The sequence below is a fragment of the Leptidea sinapis genome, chromosome 9 (assembly GCF_905404315.1).
Source record: "Leptidea sinapis chromosome 9, ilLepSina1.1, whole genome shotgun sequence".
Classification (NCBI taxonomy): domain Eukaryota; kingdom Metazoa; phylum Arthropoda; class Insecta; order Lepidoptera; family Pieridae; genus Leptidea; species Leptidea sinapis.
In genome coordinates this window covers 11,223,007-11,239,377 of record NC_066273.1, presented here as the reverse complement: position 1 = coordinate 11,239,377, position 16,371 = coordinate 11,223,007, and the positions used below count along the sequence as shown (strand labels likewise).

At 35.0% G+C, this 16,371-nt stretch overlaps 1 long non-coding RNA gene across 1 annotated transcript in view; it reads right to left on the bottom strand.

Annotated features, from left to right (window-relative positions):
- LOC126966210 (uncharacterized) overlaps window positions 1-15,780 on the bottom strand; it is a 64,025-nt gene extending 48,245 nt beyond the window's left edge. Inside the window, exon 1 of the long non-coding RNA XR_007729696.1 lies at window positions 15,593-15,780. This is a non-coding gene — a long non-coding RNA (uncharacterized LOC126966210). The remainder of the gene's footprint in view (window positions 1-15,592) is intronic.
- Window positions 15,781-16,371: the final 591 nt, after the last annotated feature.

Genomic DNA, 16,371 nt, shown 5'->3' with positions numbered 1-16,371 from the left:
GTGCGAGGTACAAACAGAATTGTGCCATATCATATCGAGTATTCACCATAAAATGATAAGAAAATCAACAGGCAGCGGACTCATTAAAAGATTGGCGATTTGCGTAAGACAGGAGAGATCACATTTCGAGAATTTCATTAATTAATTTACAAAAAATACCCACTTAATTGACTACTTTCTTTTAAAATACTATGTTTCTTAAGAAGAGTTATTAGTTTCTAGCCATTATTTCGATTGGCAACATAAAAGTAGGGGTAATTTTTTTTTAACATTTAAGTCGGTTCGATTCCCAGACGAGGCAAGTAATTTTTTGAAAATCTTTGAATGCAGAATTACTAACTTTTAAAAATAACTTAAAGTCTTCTTTCAGTAAAATAGCCTATCTTCGATATTTAAGGTACTTTCCCTTCATGTCCCATAACTTTGGGACACCCTGTATAGTGATCTCTTCCAGACAACCATTTGTAATACAATAAAAGAGAAAGACAGTACATTAAAAAGGTAAGAAAAGTGTCAAAAATATACACACACATAATATATACTATAGGTACTAAAATATAGATAAATATATAAGAAAGTAAAATAATACGTAAATAAAATGTAGAACCAATAATTAACATTTCTGAATTGTTGAATTATGTTGCTGGATACAATGGATACAGATACTATCAAATAATTATAATATTGAAACAATTTTTACACAATTATTTTGCCCCAAATTAGGCATATATAGCCTGTGTTATGGGTTGCAAGACAACGATATATTTAATACAATATACTTACTTAAACATACATAAATACATATAAACATCCATGACTCGGAAACAAATATCCATATTCATCATATAAATGCTTGCACCTACCGGGATTCGAACCCGGGACCTCTAGCTTAGTAGGTAGGATCGCTAACCCGTCGGCTGTACAGGTCGTCAAATAGAGGACAGATAATGATTTTTTTAGTTGATTTTTAAAGGAGGCTAAAGATTGTGCTTGCCAAAGAGTAATGGCATTAATGTAGAAAGAAGAGTGATAGCTATATATATAGGTAGTCTATACGTCTTATGCATACCATTGCATGTTCTATTCTATATATATAAAAATAATTTCGATTTCGCTAATTTTGGTCTTGAATTATTTGTGCAATTCCAGAGAAGGTTTAAAAGGTGAATAAATATGAAAATGTTCGGAATTAAAAAAATAACAACAATTTAGTTTTTCCTTCCCCGTCACTCGAATCATCGAAATCAAACGGATAGAACAGTTTAAAATTAATAAATCTTTGTATCTTTCTAACTTTCTCAGGAGGTAAAAAACCAACTTAATTTAAGCTATAGTTGGTAGAATAACTACAGATGTTAACTATGATGGCAATACAACGATTGCTGGGTCAGCTTGTTTTTTAATAATCATAACGCTTCTAAATACCGTCGTCGTCGTTTTTCAGAGGTCCTCTAAATTCAAATTCAAAATATGATTTTCGATCACTTTATGAAATGAAATGAAATGAAAGTAATCGTTAAAATAAAAATTATTCCAAATTCTGATCACTCCTTTCCCAATCTGTGATATCATTAAAGAGTCAATTCTGTTATTACCTTTACCTACCAATTTGATTAAATGTTTTATAAACATCAGATTTACAACTAGAATAGTTTTAGTGATTTAAGCTTAAAAGAAAGACATGCAACATCACGGACTTTTTTGTACACCTATAAAAAAGGAACAAATCCACCACACATTGTTTTGTTTAATCTAAAAGGAATTAGGCAGCGCTTTCGATGAAAGATTAACACATTATAGAAATGAACCTTCCGCGTTAATCACTCCACCTTTTAGTGAAAACCGTATTTGAATCAGTTCAGTAGTTTTTGAGTTTATCGACAGACAGACAGACGTAGCGTAGACTTTCTTTTACATAGTACTATAGACAACATTTAAGCTCTTAAAAGTCTTGTAAAATCAAACTGCGGAGTGTAAGCAATCTAATATTAACTCTACTTCACTCTATAAAATACTAACGGCAAATTTCCCAATTACATTATATATATGTATATGTCGCGCAATATTAGACACAAAGCTAAAACCTCTAGAGGTCCGATTTGTATCTTTGAGGGTCGACATTCACAAATATGTGAGTCCCTCCTTGCTAGCTACACTATACCCCCACTAACCCCACTCTCACCCCATCACTAAGCATTGCTGTGCGAAATTAGAAAATTAAGAATTGCTTAGGGCCGTCTATTGTACTGTGTCGTTTTAATGTTTTGCGTATTAAAAGAGACATTTATTTTGGAGATAAATTAACATAAAGTCCACCGAGTTTACCAGTGGGAGGCTCCTTTGCACCGTATGCCGGCTAGATTATGAGTACCACAACGGCGCCTATTTCTGCCGTGAAACAGTAATGTGTAAGCATTACTGTGTTTCGGTCTGAAGGGCGCCGTAGCTAGTGAAATTACTGGGCAAATGAGACTTGACATCTTATATCTCAAGGTGACGAGCACAATTGTAGTGCCGCTCAGAATTTTTGGGTTTTTCAAAAACCCTAAGCGACACTGCATTGTAATGGGCAGGGCAATTAGCGTCCTCGTCTCGTCCCCTATTTTCATAATAAAAAGTTATAAAACCGTCAGTGGTGCAATAGGTAGAACCGTTGATTCTCACCACAGAGTCCCCGGTTCGAACCTTACCCGCCATGTACCTACCAATGTTATTTGGTTTTCGAATTCATATAAACGTGTATTGTACTCTTTATAAGATCGGCAACGCTCCCGTCATTCCTCTGGTGTTACAAGACAGTATGGGCTGCGGTGATCACTTATCATCAGGTGACATCAGGTATATTATTATGAGGCAGTGCAGCCTATATTAATACCATCTTTGTGCTGCAGAATAGGGCGAATCGCGCTTTCAATAAACTTTTTTTGTGACAATAAGGGATGGGAATAGCAGGCCGTTCAGCTGATGGGAATTGAAACGCCCTGCCCTTTACAATGCAGTGCCGCTCAGGATTCTTGTAAGCCCTAAAAATCTAAGTTGCACTACAATTGCACTCATCACCTTAATATATAACATATATTTTATATGTACGATGTTAAGTCTCGTTTGCCCAGTAATTTCACTAGCTACGGCGCCCTTTAGACCGAAACACAGCAATGCTTACCCATAATCTAGCCGGCATCCCGTGCAAAGGAGCCTCTTACTGGTAAATGCCTCCTCTTACGCTGGACTGATTTTTCCAATTTAAGACGTGTATACAGGATAACCTCTGTCGGGTCCACTAGTCAATTCTTGGTGATGTTCTATACGATCATAATGTGCTTAATATTAACCACCTTGCTAGAAACTGCGACCATCACAATGTTAACACGGGAAATAAACATAAACTTGCTATGCCTACTACTCAGTTAAGTCGAGTTTGTAAATCTTTTATTGAGCGATGTATATAATGTTTTTTCAGCACGATCCCAGAAAACGTACAAAACAAATGAATTATAAAGAAAACGTTTGTGTGGTAACAAATTTTTTCTTAAGTTAAACAATTTCAATATGCAATAGTTCAACTTAGATTAGTTTAAGTTATCAAATCTGCCGGGCGCCCCGAGATACTGGCGTTTTTTTTTCATAAGGCAATGTGATTTATATTGCTTATAGGCACAGCGAAATTTTCAACACGTCACTTGAACTCTGATATAACTGTTTTCAATGGACTTTTCATCAGGTTTGAACCGGTTGTGTCTTTGACCCCTCTAAATATACAACATTAATTTTTATTTTTATTTATATTGAGTAAGAAACAAACAGTTTTTTATTTTTAACATTACAGGCTAATTGTACACATAAACCTTTTGTTTCCTATGTGAAATACAATTTATTTATATTAAAGGCGCAGTTACATAAATCAGATGAATCATTTATACTCAATAGGTGATTTAGCACGAAAAAAAAAACTTAAACATAATCAAAGCTTAAATACAATGATGTTAATCCTATTGAAACTAATCAGATACAAGAAAGTTTTAAATTTAATTTAAATTTAAGCAAATACGAAATAAATAAATCTATACTAGAAAATTATCATTATACAGTTTGGTAGCACGATTAATAAAACAGTTATTGACATAACTAGTTCAACGTTTAATTAATGGCGCCTATCCCTACTTAATATTATAATGTAATAAATCAAATCAAATCAAAATCATTTTCTTCACGTAGGTCACGGAAATGACACTTATGAATGTCAAAATGAAAATATTTTTCTTATTGAATCTACCACTACTTCGTAAAGGGTTGAGCTAATGAGAAGAAGTAGCAAGAAACTCATTGCCACTCTTTTATGTCAAGATGTACATTTACATCGGTTTACAAATCATTTAGATTACAATATAATATATAGTGTAATATTAGAATGTAAGTTTGTTTGTTACGCTTTCACGCCTAAGCCGATTTTGATAAATTTACTACAGAGATAGACTAGAGCTTTAAAAAGGACAGACTACCTTTTATTGCAAAAATAAATAAATGAGCGGGTTGAGAAAGGGGTTGGCAATTTTCTATGGAAATTCGCCATTATCGAATATAAAACCATGAATCTTTGTATTTAGGTACTTTATAAGAAATAAATTATAAATATTTGTTCGAGTATTTTTGAAACTTTGACCTACATGGAGATGAAATAGGAGATTAAAGTTCACAGGGAAATACTATTAAAGAGACTGTCCACAATGACATGGGATATGCCCTGTATAATAAAAGAGCGCTGCCTGAAGCGGAAAGAGCAGTTTGTATGTGTATTATTCGAAAATTATGCTAAAAATAAAAAATAAATTGTCCAAAGTAACTATTCAATGCGGACGAAGTCGTGGTTAAAAGCTAGTATATAATAGTGGTAATAGAATAGTGATGTGCGGAATGTCGAAACTCGAAACAAACAAACTCACAATTCCATCAACTAGGCTCCTTAAAATTGGTACATCTTTTAAAGTTGATTGGATTATATTTTCTAATAAACTCCCAAATGATATTAAAAAAATTAAATGTATCGTAAAAAATATATTACCATATAAGGCCTATTATAATGTGGAAGACTATTTGAATAATTAAGATATTTGGGACTAATGTTTTTAAATTTATTGTTATTCAATATTGTAATACTCATTTGAACATTATCTTGTAAGTAACTATTGTACCTCATCCTAACTTGTACTAAATCTTTCTAATATATAAAATTCTCGTGTCGTGGTGTTAAACTTTGAACTCCTCCGAAATGGCTTGACCGATTCTCATGAATTTTGATTGCATATTGGGTAGGTCTGAGAATCGGACAACATCTATTTTTCATCCCCCTAAATTTTAAGGGTTTTTACGAATTTTTTTATTTTTATTTTTTTGACACTTTTTTTTTAAATTTGTTTGATTATTAGATTGATTATAATTATAAATTAGTCAGCATAAAAAAATACAACTTCTAATTTTCACCCATCTACGATCAACAGTTAATTTTGTATCGCGATTTTAATATCGGCAATACAACGTTTGCTGGGTCAGTTAGTTTTATTATAAACTCCCAAATGATATTAAAATATTACAAATAAAAAAATATATGTACCCTTAAAAATATATTAACATCTCAGTATTATTGAAATTTGAAATATTATTTCAATGATAAAGATAGTTTTGATTAATGTTTTTAAATTTATTGTTATTCAATATTGTAATACTCATTTGAATACTATCTTGGAAGTAACTATTGTACCTCATCCTAACTTGAACTAAATAACTTATAAAGTTTGACAGAGACTAAAATTTATTTGAATTTGTTTAAGTAGCGCGAAAAGGTTGCTATATATCAAAATAGGTTGTCAAAATACCCATTTAAATTTTTTATGGCATTAGCTCCATCTATGGACTTAGAATATAATAGAGTATAGATAACTTGACAGTTCGATAGTTCGTGACCAATTTTGATATGTCAACTCAAGCGTGGCTGACTGTTTACGACTTGCTAATCAAAGTGGTTACTGTATGAACAGATTCGCTTACCTTGCTGCATGTCCGTTAGAGTTGTTCTTCTCTTTCGAGCGCTTTGTCTATAAGCTAGTAGTACACTTGCATGTCTATGGTGTAGCTAATGCTGTGTATGAGATACAACCACTGACCTGTATAAATACCACTGGACAGGCTGTTCCATATGTTTGACAGCAGATTTTTTGTGCCTATTTGAAGCGCCACTCGCGAGTGTCCAGAGAACTAATTTTGACTTATAATGCAAATGGCTGCCCACCATCTATGGATGTTTGCTGAGGTTTTCTTCAATAGTTTTAGAACCGCAGACTCTCGCTTCATGGCCAACAGCACCAAAATGGCAAATATCAAACAAGGAAAAAAGCACTTTGACAGCCACCAGTCCAGTGGTATAAAGTAGAGGTCAGTGGATACAACCCACTGACAGACAGACGGAATGGCAGACAGATGTCATACTAATAGGCTTCCCGTTGCCGTTGGGTCACTGAACCCAAAAAAGAAAAAAAATCTACACAATTTCACTTAGGTTAAGGATTGGTCTACGGTGCGCTCCGACTAGATACCGCAAGCCTAGTCGCAAAGTGCGGCAACTAATACTACGCCCAAGTGGGCGTACTCAAGCCAGTCTCGAACAATATGTGACAATCACGTGCCTCGTGCTCTTTCAAACTTTGCTAATATTGAAACTAAAATGGCGGGTTGCGTAGTAAGACTTCGTAAAAAGAATACTAGAAAAAATAAGAAAGACACTGGGATCATATATCATCAATATTTTGTATTTTATTTATTTTGTAAGCATTTTCCGAATATTTCGGCAATCATATTGATAATTGTTACGAACATTCTAATAAAATATATCATCATATTAAATTCCTGCGAGATGAGCTTAATGGAAGTGTTGATTATCTTGTATCAGTGGCAGTACCTTTTATAAGATCTGTATCAAATCAATTTCAGATTATAATTTTAATCCGCATCAGTTTATTACTACGTAATAAGAAATTTCATAATTTTCATTCAAACAACAAAAAAAATTAAGATAATATTTTCAATACTATGATTACATTTATTGAAAACTATCATTACAGGGAAGCATACTAAGAATACTGGCAGCATTTCCATGTTGGATAGCTAGGCTGATCCGTTGACTGAAATAGATGCCATCGTTTGGGTTTCCAGTAGCCCTATTGTAGATAGTATATATATATATATATATATATATATATATATATATATATATATATATATATATATATATATATATATATATATATACATTTTTATTTGTTTATAATCGCTTATAAAATTCTCACAGAATACCTTTATTGATTTATGGTGTATGTGGATGATGCAGAGCTACTATACTCAATAACTTTTGTATTAATTTACATTTACTTTTTTGACTTACTCGTGTAAGACATGGACTATTAGACGTTTGAGTGTGTTTGTTGCATCATTTTACATATTATATTGTAATTGAAATGATTTGTAAAATAATGAAATTGTAAATCTGAATTTAAAAGAGTGGCAATGAGTTTCTTGCTACTTCTTCTCATTAGCTCAACCCTTTACGAAGTAGCGGTAGATTCAATAAAAAATTTTTTTTGACATTCATAAGTGTCATTTCCGTGACCTACGTGAATAAACTGATTTTGATTTGATTTGATTTGATTTACATTCTCCGCTCCTCTGGGCCCCACGGGCCAAGTGTCTTGGCACCAAACGACACAAAGATGTAAGACTTACTGAAATCTACATATTTGCGATGCTTGCTGTCTTCGGCAATCGAAGCAGCAGCTCCAGCATCAACTGGCGTAACTTGAACATGAGAAGAACCCCAGAGCGAAATTTTGTTACCAGCGCAACCCCCGACGCAAAGAGTGGGGTGTTATAAGTGAGTGTATCTGTGGAATCGTAGCTCCTGAACGAATGGGCCAATGATGAAGCACTTTTTTTGCTCAGGCGTATTTTTTTTGGAGAGGAGGTAAATACATTTACGTATTGAAGACCTCGAAACGGGGTCATATGTCGGAGTCACTTACGCGGACACCCCCTACCGACTAAAAATCTCCTCTATGCTGTCAGCCCTGAAGGCTTTTACAGCGACATAGGACGTGGGCCGTGGATGCTGCAAAGACTACGCAAGAACAGTCGCGGGTCGTCTCCTAAGGAGACTCAAACCTCGGACCAGCTGTGTGCTTGTGGGAAGGAGAGATGATGATGAAGGTGAATAAATGAGAAGAATACACTCGCCGTTGAGTGCGGTGATGTATTGTGTAATGTTTGTAAGTGTGTATGTATGTATGTTAAGGCGTTTCAGTTCATTAGCACTTTTTATTAGCTGCGGTGGGTTTTAAACGCATAATGGTTATTTACATTACTTTCAAACATACATTTGTAACACTCATTTATTTTCATGTTATTTTATATAAGCCTCGACCCAAAAAAGCCGTTCAAAGTTAAAAAAAGATCCTTTTGATTTCATTTTTTCATTGTAAGGTAAGTGCCGCCGCGTCTTTCCTTTAATCCGCAATCCTTAGCTGAATAGCGAATAGTATTAAGTACCTTATTCATCGAAAAATTGTAGCTTAACGTACGTCAAAAATATTCAATTAAGTACATACATTAATATGCTAGCACCACAGTCGTCAAGTACCGCTGGGGGATAGTTCGAACCTCCCACAAAATAGGGAGAAGGGGGGGTGATGGGAGGAATCCACGTTTTTAGGCCTATCAGGCTTTTTAGCACACACTTCATGTATATCTACATTTTGGTGTGTTTATTTATTAACTTTGCATGTATTAGTTCATTAGGTACTGCACGTTATACGCACACACGTATATATAAGTTTATTTTAGCTTATTTGATTTTAATTTGTTTGTGTAATTTACTGATTTTGATTTAATTAATGGGATACATTTATTCAAATATTAACAATCTTGGTATTATTTTTTATGGGGGTCGTGGAGCGGTAGAAATATGGGGCATTAAACTGTCTTAATAGATACCTGTGTCGTTGACTTGTCATAGGTTTTATCATATCGCTGAAACTGTTGCAAATTTATATCATAATTATTAACAGCCGGAAGACGTCCACTGCTGGACAAAGGCCTCCCCCAAAGATCTAAACGACGATTGGTCCTGCGCTGCCCTCATCCAACGTGTTCCGGCGATCTTGACCAGATCGTCGGTCCATCTTGTGGGGGGCAAAAAACCAAACAGTTGTTAAGAATTAGTGTTTGGCAACAAGATATTTAACGGGTCGTTCATTTCCCTATAATTCATATTTTTGAATATAAAATGTTACAGTTAAGTGCTTTTTTTATACACTTGATGGTATATCACCACTACCACCCATGTTTTCTTACAATGCAATAATCTGGTATTTAAGAAGCAGTAGAATAATAGAATTTAGGTACAATGTTGGTTACTAAATTGGTTTCATCGCTAAGGCCTAAATGTAGAGATTAACTTAATTATCTCCAACAGCAAAAAGTTAAAACAAATTAAGTAAATCAAATGAAGGCGCAAGAAACTCACAAGCTACAGTCAAATTTTTTATTTATTTAAATAGCCTCAGGGTGCAAATAGGTGCACGTCGAGATGCGAAAAGTCGCTCCATTACCAATCTATTGTTATGAAGAAAGTCATTTATGTTATATAGTAACCTCTACCACATAAATGTCTTCTTTCGTTCTATTTATTCTATTCGCCAATCGATATATTCTAGATAGGAAGGCAAACATTCGATATCTTTCACCACATCAATTAAGAATCGAATGTATAATGTATAACGGGCGGAGGCTGTGACGCACCACTATTAATCATAGAAAATGACGGCAGGCTTTGTGTGACTCTGGCTCAAAACTGTGAAAACCTACCCGATGTCCGGGTGAACTAATATCGTGGTACGCTCACACTTCGGACAATACTCCAGGGAGGTACTGTTGGCAAAAAAATATCAGAAAAATATCGCCTAAAGAAAGTTGTTTAATATCGACTTTTTCGATTTTTTTTCACTTATTGGTGTTTCCTGATGCGGGTATCATAAAAAAGACTTAAACGATGGCAACTGCCACTCCTTTCTCTTGTCATTTCTCTTATTATGTGACATCAGCAAGGGGAAGGAAATTATCACAAAAAAAAATTATCTCTCCCAACATCTTACTTTCAACACAATAAAAAACAAATATTGCTTTCTGTCGGCCATCAAGTGATGAGCAGTCTTCATCGTTTTTGTTGACAGTACATATTATATCTGGTCTCCATCTATTAAATAGGCTGCATGGATTAGCTGCCTCGCCTTATGAACTAGACTATACAACAAATAAATGGTGCTTGACGCTGATTTCTTGGATTCGAGAGGCCTATCCGCACTCTGTTGTTCATATTAAATAGATTAGTTCATTTATACGTCGAGATATATAGATAGATATATATAGCTGTGAAAAACGTCGAAAAAAATTGAATTTAGAACTAACCGATTTTGAGAAATTCACGCACACAAAGTGTCATACAAATCGCGAGTGTAAGACGTAGCTTGTCACGCACACTAAACTAATATTCCTGACTTGTTTTCAGTGGTTGTCTAACAGCAAGAGACTCTATCTAGACGTATAAATTATCTATGTTAAATAGCAATCATTTTTCTTGGTTGCCACAGTTCCATATATGGGACACTACATCAGTAGGTGATAACCTACTATATCATGTATACCATTATATAATAGCTGACTATTATATAATGGTATACTGCCGATTCAATTTAAAATACAAAACTTATTTGCTGAATATTGATTCAAACTGTACAAATATCTAAACACACGTACAAACGCAAACGGATTACCTTCGAAAATTTAATTATGATATTTCTTATAAATTGCCAGCTACTACTAGTAAGTACGAAACGAGGGATTCTGCAACAGCCACATACAAATGGGAGGCTCCTTTGCACAGGAAGCCGGCTAGATTATTGGTACCACAACGGCGCCTATTTCTGCCGTGAAGCAGAAATGTGTGAACATTACTGTGTTTCGGTTTGAAGGGCGCCGTAGCTAGTGAAATTACTGCGTGAATAAGACTTAACATCTTATGTCTCAAGGCGACGAGCGCAATTGTAGTGTCGCTCAGAATTTTTGGGTTTTTCATGAATCCTGAGCGGCACTGCATTGTAATGGGTAGGGCGTACCAATTACCATTAGCTAAACGTCCTGCTCGTCTCGTCCCTTATAATCATAAAAAAATAGCTAGGTATTAAATGACTGAAAGCTAAAAAGCTATTTGGGTCAAAATCAGCCTAATATATATAGTCATCAGCCTATCCAACACGAAAATGCTGCCAGTATTCTCGGTCAGTTCTCCATAATGATAGTTTTAATTTAATTTAATCATATTAAGTATTATAAATAATATAGTTATAATTGCTGGAATCAAAGAAACAAATAAATCTAAAAGAAAACGAAAATCGCAGCGAAGTCAAAATATCAATTGCCATCCCTTTGAACTTCAGACAAAAATACAAGTCACTCAAAATTGCAACGTAAAAAGCATGCGAGCAACGCAAAGCATGTTTCGGTATAAAAATTGATCAAGAGGTGCAAAAAAATAAAAACGACTTTTTTTCCGACCCTACGATACGGCTTGATGATGACGGCCGTTGTGTGTGTGCACTCGACGCCTGTGTGTGTGTGCATGACGTTTAGCAACCGACGTGATATATTGAGAACTGCGCCAAAAATCGCAATAGTTTATGTAACATTTCGTTTTATTTCGTACGCATGTTGTCTGTGGTTTTGATTACCTAAGGATATGTGTATCTATGTCGTTTTTATTGTTGTAATCTATGAACTATTGGTAGGATTCCCATAGGTGCTCTACGTTGTTAAAATATTTTTTCTTAACATGCAAAAAATGCAAAGAACAATAGCTTCTTCACTACGGCAACTATTAGATGCTTGTGTGCGTGGCATCTTGACACTCAATGGCATCTTTCAAATTTTGTAACAATAGTGAAATAAGAAAAACACTTATCATATATCATCAGTAAGTATTTTGTATTTTATTAATTTCAAATATATGTTGTTACAAAAGTTTAAAGATGCCATTGAGTGTCAAGATGCCACGCACACAAGCATGTAATAGTTGCCGTAATGATAGAAGCTATTGTTCATAGGTGGAGCGGTATTTAGTTGAAGCACAGCGGAGACCAATCCTTAATCTGAGAATCCTGTTTTTAATTTAAATCAGAGCAAAAATCGTTTGCTAAGTCGTCAATCAGTAAATTTTGAGAAATCGGCCGGAAGACGTCCACCGCTGGACGTCTGGGCCTAAAGACCTCCACGACGATCAGTCCTGCGCTGCTCTCATCGGCGTATTCCGGCGATCTTGACCATCGTTGGTCCAACACTGCATCTTCCGGTACATGGTTGACATTCGAGGACTTTTCTACCCCACCGGCCATTTGTCCGTCAAACTAAGTGCCCTGCCCACTGCCACTTTAGTTTCGCAATCGTTTGGTCTATGTCCGTAGCTTTGGTTCTCGTACGGATCTCCTCATTTCTGATTCCATTTCGCAGGGAAACACCGAGCATAGCCCTCTCTATTGCCCATCAGGATATATGATGGCCCATATGAGCTTTCTCATTAGGCCCATAGTTAACGACCACGTCTGCGTACCGTAAGTCATCACTGGCAACACACACTGGTTGAAAACCTTCAGACAATTAGCAATAAGTGACATCTTTTATTGCACAGAAAATTGTACAGCATAAACCTTATTTCAGTAGCTACGACGAAAATTTGCTACGCGTCGGGAATTGTATTCCCGTATTCTTATTCGACTTGAAAGGTACAAAGATTGATCCTGAATTTAATTACTGTCTAATTTGCGTTACTCAGCTCTGAGTAGTTACCGAAAAGTACAACTAGATCGTAGTGCGTAAACTAATTTATCAATGTATTATTAGTCCACTCCAGTTGCAAACTGAGTATGATTTAAAATGAATATAACAGACGGATATATAAAATAGCATTTGCCTTAAAAGGTTTAACTAACCTGAAACTTTTCTTATACTACGTATCATTTTGTTACGGGAAAATCTGATCGCGCGGTATGCTTCAGATCGGCGTGATTTTGACGCTCGAGCAGCGTTCTGTCAATGCGTATTATTTTACGTTTATTAATAAATTGCTTATAATTAGGATGATTTGAGTGAATGTATCTGAAAGCTATTGAAACAAGCTAAGTCCATGCAAAATAAACCATCTAATAAACAAAATAAGGGTCAGAACGTGGTGAGGGAATAATGTGCCGTACGGCACTCTCGGTTTTGGTATATCTGAAAAATCTAATGCCCTAGAGCACTACCGATTTCGGAAGGTTAACAATTCAGACTTAAAAGGAATATTTTTTATTCAATTTGTGCATTACATAAAATATTCCAATGCACAAAAATACTATGTGCCATCGACGAAATTCGTTCATAACCCTTTGCTTAACTTTGCTTATAATTCTTTTAAAATCATAAAAACAGGTTGGTGATATCCACATGAGAATCGGTGCAGTAATTTATGAGTTTATCGCGAACAGACAGACAGACGGGCGCACCGGAGTACTTTCTTTTATAATATATTTAAGTGTTAAGCGACGCATCACCAGCATGTTTTTAAACAACACCCTACATAAATAAAAGCAGGTATTTGAATCAACAAAAGCTTTTAGAATAGTAATATCAACATAGTCAGCAAACAGCGCTGAAACAGCCCAGGTATATCTACAAAATAATAGGTACGCTAAAATAAATACAACGAATTTGCGTTTCCGTTCCACTTCGCCTCCGATCTCATTTGCGGTTCTCAGAGGACGAATACAATACCTATATGCCTATACTCACAAATTTTATGCCTACGTGCAGTACCAACATAAGTTGATCCGTCATTGTGAAAAGAGTAATGGAATTGCGAGGATGGTTTAGAGTTTTGCGAGAGATTTGGGAGTTCACGTTGTTTGGTTGGTTTCCGTGTGTGCAGTTTGATAGTGTATGCGAGAAGGGGACACCCCCCCGTCATCACTGACCGCTGCGCCTGTGTTAGGAATGAAACGAACATTTAAAATGCCCTCCCCATGACTATCACCGGCGCCATTTTCTTTTTTACGTAATGATTTTGCGGATAAATGTTAGTTGGCTTAAATCTTATAATGGCCTGCAGTTTGGTGAATTTCAGTGACAGGCTAATTATGTTCGTACCTACCTAGAATGTAGAACTCTAGGTAGGTACGTAACACTAAAAAATTACGTAGCTTAAATTGGTACATAGAAGTAACAAGCTCGAGTTAGGTAGTCTTTTGTGAGGCGATGTATTTGCTTTTACAATAAGACCGCAGAAAATGTTCAAAACAACTGAATTATGAAATTCAAAAGAATTGGTAAAAAGCGTTTGTCTGGTAGGTATCGGTTACTATAATATAACAGACTTTCTTAATGATACCACAGATTGGGAATGGAGCGACCGCCCCCAGGCTACCAAATAATAAAAACTAAAACCCACCCACCCCTTCGTTTCCGAATGGGTGGGTGGGTGGTAGTTTTTTACTTTCAATAAGTGATTTCTTGAATGAGTGAATAAAAATATTTGAATTTGACCCACGCTCCCTCGGGAACCGTCGGTCGGGCGACTATGATACTCTACCAAATGCCTTGAATGCAGAAGTTGAAGTTAATGAATCGACTTCATCCTTACTTCGCGACAGGTCGTTATGCAACATGCGTATTGCGATAGATAGACGATGAAAATTGAGGCGATTAAATTCATTAAAGGATATGTGTAACAGGATTAAGTAGTGTTCATAGCTCCAAATGCTATACTTTCACCACAAAACTTGTCTAAAAACACCATGTTTGCGTGTTTTCTGCTTACTCTTCGCCTTAATTTAAAAAAAAACTAATGAATACCTCATTATATTTCAAAAACAAAAAGATAGGCTTTGTTACGTATAGAATAAAATTATTCTTAAAAGTATGTAATACCATTACGTTCAAATTGTGTAGGTAATGTTTTGTATAAAAATTTAGGAATTATCATTTTTCAAAAATTTTGTAACGATGCTCCAAATCCTGATTAGATGAAAGGGAAATTTAGTTATTACACATAGATCGTCGGGCCATCAACCGAACACTGAAGAAATTAATGAGTTTTATTTTTCAAATTCTTATAAGAGAAAGAAAGGCCGGCAACGCTCCTGTGCTTGGTGTTGCAAGAGATTGTGGGCGGCCGTGATCACTTAACAACAGGTGACCCGTACGCTCGTTTGTCCTTCTATTCCATAAAAAAAAAGATAATGATAATGTGTTATAAGAAGTCTGCAATTAAATTGTTATTAAAGACGCCGTTTCCGGTTTTGGTAATCAGACAAAAAAAACCACAAAACGAATATATATTAATTGGTAAATATTTTAGACTTTAAACATGCAAAAACAATCATTTAAAATAGAATTTTTAAGAGCCCCAGAGGAGCTAGACATACATATACTATAATTAAAGCTAAGAAAGTGTGTCAAATAGACTTACCATGAACCTGCAAACTAAGTTCCGTTCTCATATACTTTAAAACAATCACCCGTGCATTCACTTCACTGTCACCAAACAACAAAATTTTACACGTTTTTTTGATCAGGTATTCCCTTATTTAGTTTCGGTATGCTTATTAAGTATTCATATTATAAAGATTATCAATTCATCGACTCTTTAAGTAATGATTTAGTGTTTACAATAATAATTGTTCTTAATAATTAATATCGTATTTGCAATTCTAAAATCTTGTTGTCACTTATTAAAACAATCATATTATCTTCTCGTAATAAACCAATCTCGAAATTATTTCTTTGATCAGTTTCATGTCAAATCGTTGGTTTCATTTTTATTATTTGAAACAACTATTTATTTTCTTTTAATTTTTTGAAAGTTTTTTCTAATAATAGTTCTGTATTAGGCCAAAGTCACATGTAGAATGGACATCTTAAGGGCAGCGGTCATCGAAAAGTCTCACATAAATTTGTTTAAAATTAGAATTAAAAGTTCGAAGATCATGGGGTCGGTTCAGAAGACGAACCGGTTCTTTTATTACTCTTATGTTAACTACTTATTGAAATATCTTTTGTTCCCAAAAGGGTCAAACTAACAAGAGAATATGGAGCCTATAATGTCGGTTTGTCTGTCTGAATCAAGGTTTTGATTTCTCATCCGATCAAGGTTTTGATGCCAATAGTAATGGTAATTTTCAATCATTCATTAAATGTCCTCATTTTTTTTTAGAGGTGTAAATCACAGGTTTAATTTCTTTGTAAGCG